A 17,331-nucleotide genomic window follows, 5' to 3' on the forward strand; every position below is an offset into this window, starting at 1 on the left:
CTTCGTTGGTTGATCACTCCTAGGGAGGGTAGCAATGGTCTTGAATTTCTACACAATCTGTCTGACTGGATTGGTGGAGTCCAAACTCTTTAAACTCTTTGAAACTCTTTTAAACCCTTTAAACTCACTTCTTATTTTTGCAGGAAAATCCAGTAGCCGTCATTATGTTTTCTTTGTCTGAAAAGTGTCTCTTACCACTTTATATGCTGGTTCCTTTACTGACATTTTTCTGTAACATTTCATTTTGTGCTGGAAAACTAACGTTTGGAAATCTAAGATGTTTTTGAACGGACTCGATAATGTAGAAGTCATCAAATAAAAATCTATAACAATTTTTAAAAAATAAATAAATAGATTGCCTCAGCACAGCACTGTATTTTATTTTTGGAATTTATTAGACAGGGAAATGCTTGATACATATTTAACACTTTTTATAATGTATATCACTATCTGGCTGGCTTCCCCTGCTGCTGGCAGACAGGAATATTGGCTACAGGATTTGTGTCCTTCCCTTTAGGCATTGAGTGGTCTCTGATGCCGCTGAAACCTGGTGTGCCAACGGCAGGATGGAGATCATTATATGCGGCACAGAGGAGGACAGTGCGTGGTACATGTCTGCTGCATGCCACTGAATTAAGCTGGCCAGCTTCAATCAGTCCAGGTCTTCTGTGTATAGACTAATTATGCCAAGAACAACTAAGTAAAAGTGTCTTAAGCAGCCAACATTATACAAAACATGAATGCTCTTTTACTATAAGTGAAGTGTAAGCCAACCTTTCGCATGGCTAAGTCCACTGACCTCATTAATACCTCCTTCCATTAATAACAATGAATGACAGACACCTTACTTGTATTTGAGATTAAAATATTGTCAGGAACAAGTCATTACCTGTTGCACTTTGCTCTACAGTACTCTCTGTTAGACACAGCAAAGCCGAAAGCTCTCTTTCACATGCAGCCATTATTGTGTCAAATGGATGCCAGGCAAATGGACTGTAATCAAATTGCTGATGAAGGTAATTAGTTCAGCTTCCGTACTTGAGCACATTTCAAAGGAAAGGCAAAAAACAAAGACATCAAGCACGACATAATTTTAAATAGATCTTAAGTTTAACAATAAGTTCCCAATGTTGTTACCTGCAGTGCCTCGCATAAGTATCCATTCCCATTAAGTTTCTCATATTTTGTAGTGTTACAACTAGGATGTTTTCAGGCGAAATATTGGAGCTTCTTTAAAATGAGAATAACCTTTTTACAGTTTCATATAAGTTTCAGAAAAGTAATTTTCACATGAAAATGTGACATTAACATAAGGTAATTTGATCATTTTCTTATTACAGTTTACATCTGAGCACATGTAAAAGCACAGGCAACCAGCAAAGCGTCAAGTACAACATAATTTCAACTAGTGCTTTTGTTGAACAATAAGTTGTCGTTACCTGCAGTGCCTTGCAAAAGTATTCACCAACATTAGTTTTCCAACATTTTGTAGTGAAATATAGGAGCTGAAAATGAGATAATATGTCAAGAACCTAAACAAAATTGATCCATAAAATTAAAGTGTGAGGGGAAATCATAATTGTTTGAAAATTTATTTATAAATGAAAATCTGAGCAAAAGTGCCATGTGATCTCAACATCAATACACCTATTCTTGGAAGGCCCCAGACAACATACCTAATCAAACATAATCATAAAGACCAAGGAGCTACAGTATTAAAACAAGTCCAGGACAAAGTTTTTTGAAACGTATCAATCAGGGATTAGTCATAAAAAAAAAAAAAAATATCCCAAACAAAGAATACTGCACTACCATGAGTCATTAAAGCATGGTGATGGTACCATCATGTTGCGGGGGTGCTTTTCATCAGCACGGACCGGGAAACTTGTCAGGTTTGAGAGTAAGCTGGATAGAACCAAAGACAGGATATCAACCCTAACCAGGCTGGCAAAGCTACACTGGAGTGGTTCAAAACCAAGAACCAGATTTTGACACGTTATCTATTCTTTCAGTAAATATAATTCCTCAGTCGTTTTTCCACCCCTGCTGATGTATCCAAGAAAACGTGAAGCTGTAATGTCAGCCAAAGGTGGTGCAAATATTGACCCAGCAAATATTTATGTAGGGTACTGTATGTTATAAACTGTGTAGCTCGTTTACTACCGCTCCTCAAATGTCTCACAAGGAGAGGGCCATAAAATACTGAAATAATGAAATACTGAAAAACACTTTCAATGGGATTCGTTTCATTTCATCATGCCGTAAGAATTACAATGTTTATAGTATGGGGGGGGGTTGTAATCTGCAGTGCTAAATTGGGCATCCAAAAATGGAGGTTAGCAGTCCTGATTTGAAACTATTTGAACCATTTTAACCCTTTGATCACCAATCCATGCTCCAAGGAAAAGCCATGTGTGCTTTACCAAATTTGAGTACTCCTGCAGTCTGAAAAGAAAAAAGAAAAAAATTATATATATATATATATATATATATATATATATATATATATATATATATATTCTCTTCACTTTCAATAACCCACACATCTAACTGCCACTGCACTGGTAAATCACACACATACAATGCAAATGCAAAGGACTTTACAAGGTACACACTAAGGACAAAGACGCAAGACATACAAGCCTTCCCTCACATAAGCCTAATTGTAGTTCAGAGACGGATATGTTGGTTCTGCATTCTGTCGGCGTATCACTGTCATCAGTGTACACAGAAACAGAGCAAGAAAGTTAAAGCTAGATAGTGAAGTGCAGGCTTAGAGCACACAGTGAGATGGAAGAGCAGAGTGTTTTTATTGCATCATGCTGCTCTGCTATGCCGTTTGACAAAATAGCAACGAAAAAAAAAAAAATCAGGCAATTTGCAATTCTTTTTGAACTGAGGAACCATGGGCATTAAATTCAACTCTCCAAAGGGACCTGCCTGAAACAGCTTTCCAACAGTAACCTGTCAAGCTCTACGGCCAAGCTCTATAGAAGTACACCAGAAAAGCCTTATTTCTGATATGGTTATAGAACCATAAAGGGTTCTTTGTTCCCAAGCAGCTTTCATAGTACAGTCAGATTTTAGGTTGACAAGGTTTTTCTTGGAATTTAAAGATCTTTATGAAAGGTCTCGAAGCAGCACCAATCCTCTCAACAAAACGTCCAATTCAGTTTCACGCCATCCTTACAGACCACACTAGGAAATCTAGGCCAATCCCCAGAGACAAACATTACAAACGGTACTGTGGGCAAGAAACTGCACACTCATCTTCAACAACAAGGCTATTTTGTCTCCAGAGTCATGCTTCACTGGTGTAGTGTGTCATGCTCACTACTAAATTACTCCTGCCTAGGAATGTTTCAGTCTGCATTAACTAACACCCTAAAAAAAGACACCTTATAAACTTTAAAAACAACAGCATGTCAGAGCAATGGATTGTGAAATGAAAAAGATTCTCACAGGTACGTGACGTGCCCATAGGTCACGCAGAGAAAGCCGTGAATTCCGAAGCCGTGTTTTGTTTTTCTGTCACGGTGTATCTACAATGCGTTAGGAGAGCAGTGGGAGTCTGTTGGCAAAGCCATAATTACCAGTGCAATATCAGTGGAGCGACGTGGATGATGAGCAGTGTATTTGTGGCCCCGGCCCCCTGTGAGTCATCGTTAAAACAAGCGTCACGCTCCAGCAAAGTCACTGACGCCAAATTCCTCCTGTCGAGGTCACACGACTGCCATCCCCCAGCTTGCTCTCCATGGCAACTGGAGCACTAGTCCACATCCAGAATACTCGGCTCAACAGATACGAGCGGAGAAATGAAAATGAGGGAAGACGGTTGACACATCTGCCCATGACAGCCTGTTTCTTCACCCATACTTTTGTTCCATACTTATCAACGGGTGATGTGATGATATACAGTATGATGATGGAGAAATGATATAAGCCACCATTTTTAAACAACACAATAGCAATATTCATTCTAAAATGCTTGTTTTTTTTTGTTTTTTTAATATATAGAATATTCCTTTCAATTATTAGCAAAATATACATTTATGTCAACCTCATGTGCTCGATTGGTACTTTACTATATACCTATATGACACATATTTTAAATATATTCTCATTTCCATTAGAGACACTGAGCCAAGTTTCAACATGGTCAACTTTTGGTTTAAAAAAAAAGAAAAACATTTTGACATGTCGTCACAGTGACTATGTTTACATGCAGATCAATATTCTGATATAGTAATCAGTGTTGAGTCATGTAAACACTGCAGTCTGATTGGCCGATTCAGATTGAGACATTATTCTGATTCCCCAAATTCTGATTCCCACCCCTGGAATAAATCTGTTTTCATTGGAAATTCGTCGCATGTAAACACCTTTTCCGCAAGGAATTGTGGGTAATAACAGATGCTTAACTGTAGGCTAGGCACAAATCTTGGGGGGAGGGGGGGGGGGGTATTTGCCTCCATCCCCCATTCTTCTGTTTTTGTGTATATCTCATACTAGATCTTCAAACAAGATAAAACATAAAACAAAGGCAACCTGAGTAAACACATAATACCATTTTTATTTATTTATTTTATTGAAGCAAAAAAAAAAATTTTTAAGTTATCCAACACCTATCACCCATGTGAAAAACTAATTGCCCACTTAAACTTAAAATCTGGTCGTGCCACCTTTAGCAGCAATAACTGCACCCGAACGCTTCCGGATAACTAGAGGTCCGTCTTTCACAGAGCTGTGGTGGAATTTTGGCTCACTCTTTACAGGACTGCTTTAGTTCAGCTACACTGGAGGGTTTTCGTAAACATGAACTGCCCGTTTAAGGTCCTGCCACAGCATTTCAATTGGTTCAAGTCAGGACTTTGTTTAGGCCACTGCAAAACTTTAATTTAGCTTTTTTTGAGCCATTCAGAGGTGGACTTACTCCTGTGCTTTGGATCATTGCCTTGCTGCATAATCCAGTTGCACTTGAGTTTCAGCTTACAGACTGAAGACTAGACATGCTACTTTAGGATTTTCTGGTAGAGAGAAGAATTCATGTTTCACTCAATTATTGGAAGTTACCCAGGCCCTGAAGCAGCAAAGCATCCCCACACCATCACACTTCCACCACCATGCTTGACTGTAGGTATGATGATCATTTGGTGTAATTCGGTGTTTGGTTTACGCCAGATGTAACGGGACCCCTGTCTTCCGAACAGTTCCACTTTCGACTCATCAATCCACAGAACATTCTCCCAAAAGGTTTAAGGATCATCAAGGTGTGTTTTGGCAAAATTCAGACAAGCCTTAATGTTCTTCTGGGTTAGCAGTGGTTTTCACCTCGCCACTCTTCCATGGATGCCATTTTTGCTCAGTGTCTTTCTGATAGTGGACCCATGAACAGTGACCTTTATTGATGCAAGAGAGGCCTGTAGTTCCATTGATGTTGTCCTTGTCTCTTTTGTGACTTCCTGGTTGAATTGTCGCTGTGCTCTTGGAGGAATTTTGGAAAATCGGCCAATTCAGGGAAGGTTCACTACTGTGCCGAGTTTGGAGATCACTCTGGTTCTTTGGAGTCCCAGAGCCTTTCAAATAGCCTTATAACCCTTCCAAGACTGATGTATTTCACCTTCTTCTTCATAATTTCTGGAATTTCTTTAAACTTTGACATAGTGTGTTACTGAGTAAGACCTTTTAACCAACTTCATGCTGTTGAAAAAGTTCTATTTAAGTGCTGATTTGATTGAACAGGGTTTGCAGTAATCAATCCTGGTTGTGTCTAGTCCAGCTGAACCCCATTATGAATTCAGTGTTATAGATTTAGGGAATTAGTATCAACGGGGGCAAATACATTTCCACACAGGCCCAGTTGGTATTGGATAACTTTTTTGCTTCCATAAATAACATTGTCATTTAAAAACTGTACTCTGTATTTACTCAGGTTGCCTTTCTTTCATCTTAGATTTGGTTATAATTTCTGAAACAATTTAGTTTGAGATACGCGGGACGTACACGGAAACATTCCGATGCCTGTACGCATGTAAACATCGTATTCGGATTATGGCTGCAACCCGAATATAGACCTTAAACAGAACTTGATGTGCATGTTAACGTAGCCACTGTTTGAATATCAAAATCCTGGAACCTCAAGTTAATACAGTTTAAAAGATAATTAAATTCTAAACTATAAGTGAATTAAGTTATAATTCATTCTAATTATAAGTGATGTGTGTGCGTATTATATCTTGTGCTTTGGGATATTTAGCTGGTATATTTAACTTAACTAAGGTTAAGGTTAGGGTTACTTGGATGTCGGCATACTATTAATTACCTATTAGTTACCTGCATTAATAATTACAATGGAATGACCTTACAAGCATAGTAAGACAAGCATGGGTGTGGCACCTGTGTGTGTGTATGTGTGTGTGTGTGTGTGTTCAAGAGAATCCTACCGCTTCATGTGATCCAGTAGCTCTCTCGTGACCAGATAAGAAACAATCATCGCCATACACAGTCCTCACTCTGCCCTGAGGAATGTGTTTCACTCTCATCTCTCTCTCTTTCTTTCACACACACACACACACACACACACACACACGCACATGCAATAACTCCCATCATCATACAGTATATTACAGGAGGCTTCTGTACTCTAACACAAAATGCACGTACCATCATTGCAATCTAGAGTATGTAATCTAGTGTAATCCTTAATGGTTCTTCAGCTCTCCCGATTAAGTGCTGCTATCTACTGAATGGCACAGAGATTGAGTTACTGTTTGCCAGAATCCCCAATGGTAGAGGAGAAAAACTAAACAAACCATGTCATATATAAGTACAAAGGCCGAGGAGGCTTCTGTCGTTACACCTGGAGCTCGTCTGCTTATGTAATATGTGAGCCTATGAGACAGTAGGGTGTAGAGGTGGGGAGCTTTAATAGGACACCACTGTGAGTATTATAGCAGTGGTTCTCTTCCACATGCTGCAATCTCGATAACATGTGACAACCTTACATCTCTTTAGTACTTCTGTTTATTAAGACCCATGCTGTCTCAATTTTCAATTCTTTTCAATATTTTTCAGATTATTATAGTATGGCATTCCTCATGCAAGTTGTGTGTGTGCGTGGGCCAGGGTATAAATAATGTGGAGGTCATGTGGCCGAGATGGAAATCAGAGAGTTATTTGATCTCTTTTATTCGAATGTGTGCACAAATTAAGAAATGCACTGAACTGTATTGTGTGATTCAGGTAGAATTATGGAATGAGATTTGATTAGACAAAAATGGCAGGCAACAGTAATATACAGCTGGACCCTGGCTCAAAGCATGTACAGAGTTTGTCGGTAATGTGAGAAACACACACACACACACACACACACACACACGCAGTCCAGCTTGTTTGAAAGGATTTCTCTACTTTGTTCATCCCAGAGCCTCCTGACAGCTGCTGTTTACAGTCTGTCTCATGGTTTATTTTTCTTTACTCTATGTCAACCTTGTTCACACACACACACACACACACACACACACACACACACACACACACACACACACATGCACGCACGCACAAACATTTGTCTTATTATCCTTAATAATTAATTAACAGTTAATCAATTAAACCTAACCTTAACCAGGAGCCAGTTTTTTTTATGTCCTCACAAAATAAACAGGCAGATATTCCTACTCTTGTGGAGATACCCCCCCCCCCTCCCCCCAATATCAACCTACCCCCACCATACACAAAGAGCTAGGAAGGCCAGACTACACATCATAGAAATAAGAGAGAGATCGAATCCTTCTTCTATTTATCATGCATACATGTAGCAGAAGGATTTTTATTGTTAAAAATGAAATAGACCGTGCATTTATGACGCTGTTAAAACACCCATGGGTAGCAATTACAGCCTTAAGGCTTCTTCTGTATGATACTACCAGCATAGCAAACCCAGATTAGGCAACCCTCTCTTATTCTTCTCTGCAGAACCTCTCCAAGGTCTGTCAGGAGATTCATGTCCTGAGACTGGCTACTCTATATAAATAAATAAATAAATAAATAAAGGCCTGATAGATAGATAGATAGATAGATAGATAGATAGATACTTCACACATCTGCATTATTCTGTGCTGGTGTTAATCTAAGCCAGTGGTCACCAACCTTCATCCTGGAGATCTACCTTCCTGCCGGTTTTATCTCCAACCAAAATCTAACACACTTGTTTTAGTTGATCAAGAGCTTCTTAAGGCAATGATTAGATTGTCAGGTGTGCACCATTATATTTGGAGCTCAAGTCTTCACGATGGTTGATCTCCAGGAACAGGTTTGGTGACCAACGCCGGTCCTAATCACACCCTGCTGTGTGTGAAGGCCATTTCTAATTCTCCACCATGAAGCTATGTCTTAGTTTGACTCAGGTAGTAAACAGCATAAGAGTAGTAAACTGCTTTATGATTGCTACAGCTCCTTCATACTGATGATCCCAGCTCTCTGGAAATTCTGGAGTTGAATATGATATGACACTAACACTGGGTCTAATGCTGAGAAAATGCTGAGTTATTGTGTATTACAGGACATTTCCGTGTAATCTGTATAGGTTGATAGAGACTGAATGAAATTAGGTAGGTGGGCATGTGAGCTGAAATTAGAATTTTCAAGAGAAACAAATTGATTTCACAGGGCTATTGAATTCTCAAATTCTCATTGGTCAGAATTTGGTGATTAATTTCCTATAGCAGCATGGCTTTGATGACAGGGACGTGTACGGCAAACACTCCACATAATCTAGTGCTAACAGTAAACAGAAAGAAAAAAGTCTTCTCCCTAATTTGGTCTTGCCAATTCACACCCAACTGTTAACTCTCCCCCAATCACATGACAGCTACCAACCAGAGAGGGTGACGTAAACACATGCTTCCTCAGAGCCATGTGAAGCCAAACTCAGCATCTTTTCAGGGCAACGTAACACACCTGGAGGAAAGCGCTATCCGCAATCTTCTGCACACATGACCTCACAGACGCCCATGATTCGATAGAGCTTCTGTGATTGACAGGCGAGAATGAGAGTATCCCTCCAACCCTGAAAGCATGGGCAGTTTTGCTCCCTTGACTCCCGGCCACTGGTGGCTGTGGCATCGCCAGGCCTCAAATTAGCAATCTTCAATGACATTGTGAACTCTATTCTGTTCACATTTACGGAAGGAGCTTCGGTCGTCAGTGCTTTGTAATAGTCAGTCATTTTTCCACCAGGAGAAGACAACGTCTCCATGAATGTTTCTCAGCAACATGACAAGCTGGGCTTATCTAATGCCCTTCAAGACAAAGAAACAATACATAAAAATAAAAAAAAACTGTGACGGAAAAGCTGTTTAGACCTGCTATAACATAACTGATAACAGGAACTAACTTGACTCGTGGACGTTCCGCGATACATGGCAAATTGCTGTGGCATGAAGGGAATAAAACGTTTCAGGATGGGAGTTTCTGCAATGTTCTGCAAACGTTATATAATAGACAAAACAGTCAAGCAAACATGGAAAGGTTTGCATTCACAATTCTACAACAACGTGATTCAGCCATGTTGTAGGTACATCTATAAAGCTACATGTAAAAGTTCTCGCAATATCCAGAAATTGAAACGTCTTTGATTTCCTAAAAGTTCCTATAAGCATAACATTCAGAAAAAGAAAAAAAAACATTCAGCTGTTAAATTGTTAGCTGGGATCATGTAAATGGTGCCTTTTTCTGGTTTGAATTCATTATCTGTAACATTATGAACTCCTGGTAGAATATTTCTAGTAGCTTGTTTTCATCATTAGCAACATTAAAATTGGCTGAATTATTCTGTTGGTTGAACAGAATAATAATAATTTTTTTTTTTTTTTTTAAAGGCTACAAGGATACCAACCTCTTCTTATATTGGGTGTTTTGTATGTTGTTTTTTTGTGTGTGTGTGTTTTTAAAGGCACAGGTTTAAAGGCATTGAGCAGTGCGATTACCAAGCATGGGTCTTTTAACGCTGACAGGGAACAGGAGCGCCAACAACAGAGCAAAAAAAAAAAAAAAACACACACACACACACACACACAAATTTATCATTACACACAACCTTGTACCTTTTATTTCCACCTCATCAGTTGAAAAGTGTAGCTACAGCGGCTATGCTACACAGAGCTGCGAAGTTAATCATGATTGGATCAACCAATGAGGTAGAGTATCAGTAGCCATGTTTGCGAGAGGTAATTGAATAAGACACAACAGTGAATACTGATAACGTCATCAAGCTGTTGACATAAAACAAACAATGGGGTTGTTGTTGGGGTTTTTTTCCAGGTATGGAGACATGGATGATTGTGCTGGCATGCACAGTATTCCACCTGATGAAAGGGTTAATGCTAGTGTATGTAGAACAAGTGAAAGTCTGATCTTTGACCCCAGACAGCCAGGAACATCGTCTTATGCGTTTGCAGACTATGTGTAGGGGAGTATACTCATGGGCACAAATTTACACACACAGCAGCTGCACATGGAGGACTCATGTGACCATACAGTTAGACCATATGAGTCTCTCCCTACCCTGTCTTCCTCTTTCAGCATGCACAGCCTGCAGCATGACAAACAAACACCAGCAATCTCATTCTCTCGTAAGGAGGGAAAGACACACACACACACACACACACACACACACACGCACACGCACACACACACACGCACACACACACCAAGACTAGGCTAGTAAAAGTATATCCTGTATCTTCCAGAATTGTCTCGTTATCTATAATTTAAGTATCTATATCTATATATTTAGCTAATTTTATGTAGATTATTTCCACACAAAACAAACTCTCAACCTCAGTATCTGAACTCTTTATTAGCGCTTGGGTCGATAAAGCCCAGCGTAGCCTTATCCAGCCTGGGTCAGTCTGAAAGGGTTACACGAGAGATTGTTCTTTCACCTTGTCCTTTCACTTTTACTGACCTCTGGGAGAGTCCACTATGTACAAAGAGGCTTTGTCGCCATTCATTTGGAAATGTGAAGAGGGTATCTGTTGTTACAGAAGGGAAATCAAAACATCTCTGGCTTCAATAAAATTAAATTAATAACTCTTTAGCGGAAGGGTTTGGGAAAAACGGTGATATATACACTCAGTCACTCAGTTACACACACTGACACACAAACACGTGCGCTACAGCCTTCTCTATCATCACGCCGCATAATTATAGGCGTGGAATAGGGCATAGCTATTACTTAAAGTGAATATGTGCGAACGCAAAAGATTCTCAAACCATACACAGTATCTGCACGTCCCTCTGGTACGACTGACCAATTTGGCATATCGAGTCATCATAAATAACCACGTTTATCGCCATATTCTACTTAACGAGGCCTGGCTTGTTCTTCGGCAAAATAACAGGACAAAATAAAAGGAACAAAATAAAGGACGATGAAATACGACACATCCATAAACACAGCAACAGAGCAAGGAGAGAATGCTTTGGACACAAACCAAAGGACACGGGAAAGACCTACGAGAGTAACCGCACCATACAGTCAGGGGGCCACCATACACATCAGCTTTAAATGCAAATGAACTGCAATAGTAGTGAGTGAAACGATCTGTTTCTAGATCAGCTTTAACATCTGAAATATGAATTCCAAAGTACGGGAGCTAAATGCCTTTTTACCTACTGAGACCAGTCTATAAGAGGGAGACATATATAATAAGATAGTTATAGGAAGATCAGAGGGAGCAATAACTTAAGTGTTATATGGCAATCATTTGAGCTTCAAATGATTTATTCATGGATAATAACCATGAATAACTAATAATTAATAATATAATAATGTGTGCATATATATATATATATATATATATATATATATATATATATATATATATATATATATATATGATTTTTTTTTTTATCTGTCGTTAGTGGTTTGTTTAAGTAGCATACTTAGCTCCAAAATAAATAGAAATAAAATAAAAAGAAATAAAATAAAGTTAATATGCAAAGAAGCACAATTTACTGGACCAGTAGCCTGATCCATAATATTGAGATTTGAAATGAGGACTTGGAATATAATCAAAATTATATAAAAGTTTTGTTTTTTAAAGTTTTTTTTATATAGAAATATAATCGAATAAGTATTAATATGCTGGCAAATTAGAAATAAATTTAAAAAATTCAAAAATAAATTTAAGTACAGTAATTGTGTGTGGGGGGGGGGGGGGTGTTTACTTCCATCTCTGCTTATATGTGATAGTGAATGTGTGTTTGTTTCTTATCATTCTTGCATTAGTCACATGAGCAGTGTGTGTGTGTAAGTGTGTGTGTGCATAAGTGTGTGGTATGTTGATAAGTGCCCTCTCCCTCACACACTGTTGTGAAATGAGGAGCAAACGGGTAACACCCTGGGTGTGTGTGTAGGCCATGATGTCTAACCTCAGTTGTATAGCCTACCATTAAACTGCTATCTTACCATAATAAACGAATCGCACGTAGGCTGGGACTGTCTCATGATCCCATAGGGACTGAAGTTGTGGACAATCACTGTGCCACAGTCCAAAAAAAAAAACCCTAAATGTGCCCTGTGCTTGGTTTAAGACCACAATTTGATATCACAAACAGAATGGTCAGTCATGATGTCTGATGTCATTCACCTGCTGACTTGTATCTTTCCACTCGTCCGGCTCGGTAGGAGGAAGTGGGAGCTAAGAATGACGTCGTTTTCTGCCTCTGTGCGCTTTGTAGCCTCAAGCTACAATGTAGGGGGGAAAACTAGGACTGTGTTTCGTCATCAACAAGCTAACTAGCTAAATGTGATGAGTGATGTATATTTTCCTCTTCAAGATGGCGAACTGTGCAGTCAGTGTCTTAGATTTAACATGCAGACTATGTCTGTTTGTTGATTGAAATTGTATCTGAAATACTTCTATATATAGAATAGCTCGTTTAAAGGTAGGTGGTACTACTTTGCTGTGAACGGCCAAGTTGATTTGATGTCACTCGGTGAACTCAATCAGATACCAAGTTCAAGAGTCAGGACTCTGATCAGGAAGTCGGCCATTTTAAGGGCTGTCTCAGTCGCAAAATCCTTCCAGTGCACTGGAACGTTCGCTTCTTTAAAAAAAATCCCACAATGCACTGCAAAAACCAGGGAGCCTCGGTGTTTACTATGTTTCCTTACTGGAAACGATGTCATATTTTATGAAACCTCTTAGCTCTTAAAATGGGGGATGGGCTCTCGGCCAACTTCCAGCTACAAACGTAAGTAGCTTGTTGTAGCTCTCAAAGGATTACTTACGTTAGCGATTTTTATTTTTTTTTTACTTCATTCGACGTCCTCTATACGGTGTGTCTGAATCTAACGACTTTTAAGTGTTTAATGATTAAAAAAATACATCCACTAGCTTGCCTACGATCCAGCTTGACATATTATGATGGAAATACATGTGATTAAGCTAACAATTTTATAAAGACGTATAAAGCTTAAATATTTTTATCCAATTTTTGTTGACGTTTTACAACGTAAGTACGTATTCGTGTCATCGGTGTCAAAATGTATAGTGAGTAAGGGATCTTACCAGTGCCCGAACTCTTGTACACGCTATACTGCTTCACTACGTGAGCTGGTTGAGACATACCCAGGGTCTCGAGTTCCTGAATAGGATTTCCGAATTGGGGGGGCGTTTTCTTTGTTTTTTCCTAGTCAGAGGTACGAGTTACGATCTTTAGTCGACTGCAGTGTTGTAAACAAAAACTGGTTTACCCAGTCTAGCGCCATTCCTCATAAATATATCCGTGGATTTCTTTGCGTTTACTGGGAAAATTTATATAAGCTGTTGTGGCTTGGCTTGTGAATTGGAAGTTTAAGCAAATCTATAAGATATGCACTACACACTTTGGAAAACAGTCACTGAAATTGAAGTTTGAAGAGCCACTCCCACTTTGCTCCATACCTCATGGGTGTGTCAAGATACAGATATGTGTGCTCACACACACACACACACACACACACACACACACACTCAGAGCAGAAAGTATTGGGAATACTTACCAATACTTTAGTATGGTTTAATGGGGGAGGGTGCGTATGTGCCTATGTACGGGTATGGGGAGGGGAGCAAACAACCTTCCTCGAAATAGCTAATAGATTAGGACAGATAACTTGCAGACATTAAACTGTTTTGGCGTTCAGTCTGAGCCTTGACAAGTGCCAAGCTTGCTGTGACTGGTCAGCATTAGTCAGCCTTAGGAAATATAGTTGCGTGTGTCTTTTTACTCTCTCTCTCTCTCTCTCTTCTTCTTCTTCTTCTTACTGTTTCTGCACATTCCAAAGTCATTCGCTTGACTGGTTCTGTCAAAACGTATTCCACTTGAATCCACACCCATCTTTGCTGTTTAAACACTCTACAATAACAATAAGAGAGATCATACAATCCACATACTTCCCTAATTTGTCCTTTATGAAAATTAGTTTCTGTATGAGTCAAACCGGCCCAAAAGCCAGCCCTCACCCACAGAGTGGAAAACAAATCAGGGCTCTCCCAAGTGTAATTATAGAACAAGCACATCTTAATAAGCTCTGCACCAGACAGTTCATGAGAATATAAGAATTTCTGAGAGGGTGAGAGGAAGCCGGAAATGTCTAGTGCTTTACGTTGCGAAACCAGGTGGGGTTACGGTGCTTGGACCCCATCGCTGCTTAACAAATAGATCAAATTATTCTTATTCATATTCTTATTCTTATTATTATTATTATTATTATTACATTTTAGTTATATAGCACCTTTCCCAAGCTCAAGGACAGGGCAAATTACATACACAGAACACAATGGCATCAACATAACATGCAAACAACAAACTAACCACAAAAGTATAATCCACATGGGACACAAACACACACTAAACATGTAAATGGAATTGTTTTGAATATGAATATAGTGTGCAGATGTAATGAGTGGACTAGACAGCAGCAGAAATAGATGAGGACTGTGACATAAGGGACATCTTTAATGGGAATTTGAAGGGGAGATAGAGGAGATGTATAGACTCCGTGGGAGAGAAGAGTTCCAGAGCTTCGGTGCTAATGCTGGATGATATATCACCCAGGAAAGACTAAAGCATGTCTAGAGGATTACTCTAGCTGCTGAAATGTAAAGATAGTATAATCTGCCAAGGGTTTTGGATGGTAGAGCAGTAACAAAAGGCCATTGTGATTGCCAAGGCCAGAGCTGCTGCATACATGCTGCCATCTTGGATGAACGTACGGACTAAAGTTTCAACACCATTCTCTTTAAGAACAGAACAAAGTATGCAATATCATGGAGGTGAGAAGATGTGGACTTAACCACGGAGTTGATGTCAGCTTGGAAAGTAAGTAGCTGGTTGAAAATGATGCCTCGTTTCAGAAAGCAGGTGTTTACAAGAGTTTTTGGTACAGGATATCAGGATATCGCTGGTACAGACACCTCATCTGGGACGTGACATGGCTTTAAAAGGGCAGGTGCGAATGGAATTCTGCGTGTCATCGGCATAAAGGTGAAAATTAAGAATGTGACACTGGATAATATTGGATAATAGTGGGAGGGAAATAAATTATAAAGGGAATTAAACCAAAAGAGATCTAAACTAGTTATACCCATTGATGAGACAAGCAGCGAGTTGTAAGTCATGCTAAACTGTGCCAAAGGTTGGCTAAGATCAAGGAGGATAAGAATATTAAGGGCACCGATCCATAGTGAGTGGCTGTCTCAATGCTATAAAGATGGATGAAAACAAGATTGAAGAAAAGATGGGCTCACAGCTGGGAAGTTATCACTAATTCCACGACCTTTGCTACTAAAAGTATTAGATATGGGTCTGTAGTTGTTTACGACAGTGGAATCTATGTCGATTTCTTACGAACAGGAATAACTACTCAACAGAAGAGTGTTGGAGCAGAGTGAACTATTAATTAAGGTGGGAAATAAGAACAAAGATCAGACAGACTTTACAGCAGATACTACATTATATTATAAGGCATATATTTTTTTTTATTATGGCAGGCTATACAGTAACGCATGGTGTGGGAACACTTTTGGCTTATCTTCTACAGGATAGGGCCACAGTAGATTTTTGGATTGGATGGCTATAAGAATGAGGTATAGAAAATCACAAAAAGAGCAAGAGAGAGAGAGAGAGAGAGAGAGAGAGAGAGACTGCTGTTTAGGAAGACGTATTATAGCTATTTGGTGCCATGTTAGAAAGCCATTCTAGACTGACCTGTAACTAGAGTGTAGAGTGTAAGTAAATGAGATGAGATGCAGTGTAATTCATAGGCCTGTGTTTGGTTATTATGTGGTAGACTTTTAGACAGAGGTGGAGGGAAGGAGTCCTTTAAAACCTCCACCCTTTAGCCACCTGGCACACAAACACACACACTCTCACAGCACACATGCATTAGCTCTGTGACTAAGATGGTGCTGAAACCATTTGTTTTCAGAGTAAAATAGCTGCAGGAATGCTCCTGGTCCTGTTATGTCTACGTGTATGCATGTTTAGAGGCTTGCATATCTACATTATCTGCATAGTCAACATGCATGTGCATGCGTGGGGTTTGCTCATTTATCTTACAGGGGTTAGGCTTGCGTGCCTGTTTGTGTGAATACGAGGAGGTTAATGTGAAAAATAAAGGTTGAAAGGCACGTGGTGTCAGTGTGACCATCTTTGACTTTTGTGTGTGACTGACAGTGCGAGAGAGATATAGAGAAAGACAAGTACACAGAAAAAGCCAGAGAAGATTATCCATAACATGTCATGGCTCTCATCCATTTCATGATTACAATTACAGCATAGTGACACAGAGCTACACAGGCAGAAACAGGAAGAGGGAGAGGGAAAAACATGCAAAACGAGTTTGACTGACTTACGGGTTTGCTCACCAAAGCAACACACACACACACACACACACACACACACACACACGCCTTTGGTGCAAAATCTTGACTGTCCTACTTGAAATAAGTCAAATAATATTCCAGGTAAAATTGTGTCGCAAATGTTATTCCATTTTCACAACCGCAAACAAACCTAAAACGATATTTGGTCTAGAAAATGATGTGTACACGCGCACACACAAACACAACGAGCAGTTTTTGAGCCTACACCGGATGTCTTCCGATTGGTGGAGGAAACCCGATGAAACCCCTCGAAGCACGGGGAGAACATGCAAGCTCTGTGCACACAGACTAAGTAGGTTTCGAACCTCCGACCCTCCAACCCTCCACCAGAGGTGTGAGGCAAATGTGCTCATCACAAAGCCACCGTTCCTCCTTGCCTTGCATAACTTAAATGGCC

At 39.6% G+C, this 17,331-nt stretch overlaps 1 long non-coding RNA gene across 1 annotated transcript; it reads right to left on the bottom strand.

The window, feature by feature from the left end:
- Positions 1-372: 372 nt before the first annotated feature.
- Positions 373-6,849, bottom strand: LOC124629163 (uncharacterized). The gene is made up of 3 exons (XR_006984066.2): positions 6,664-6,849; positions 6,444-6,554; positions 373-2,445 (listed from the first exon to the last, which is right to left on the bottom strand). It is a non-coding gene; the product is annotated as an uncharacterized LOC124629163 (long non-coding RNA).
- Positions 6,850-17,331: the final 10,482 nt, after the last annotated feature.

Source organism: Ictalurus punctatus, chromosome 18 (assembly GCF_001660625.3).
Source record: "Ictalurus punctatus breed USDA103 chromosome 18, Coco_2.0, whole genome shotgun sequence".
Taxonomy (NCBI): Eukaryota; Metazoa; Chordata; class Actinopteri; order Siluriformes; family Ictaluridae; genus Ictalurus; species Ictalurus punctatus.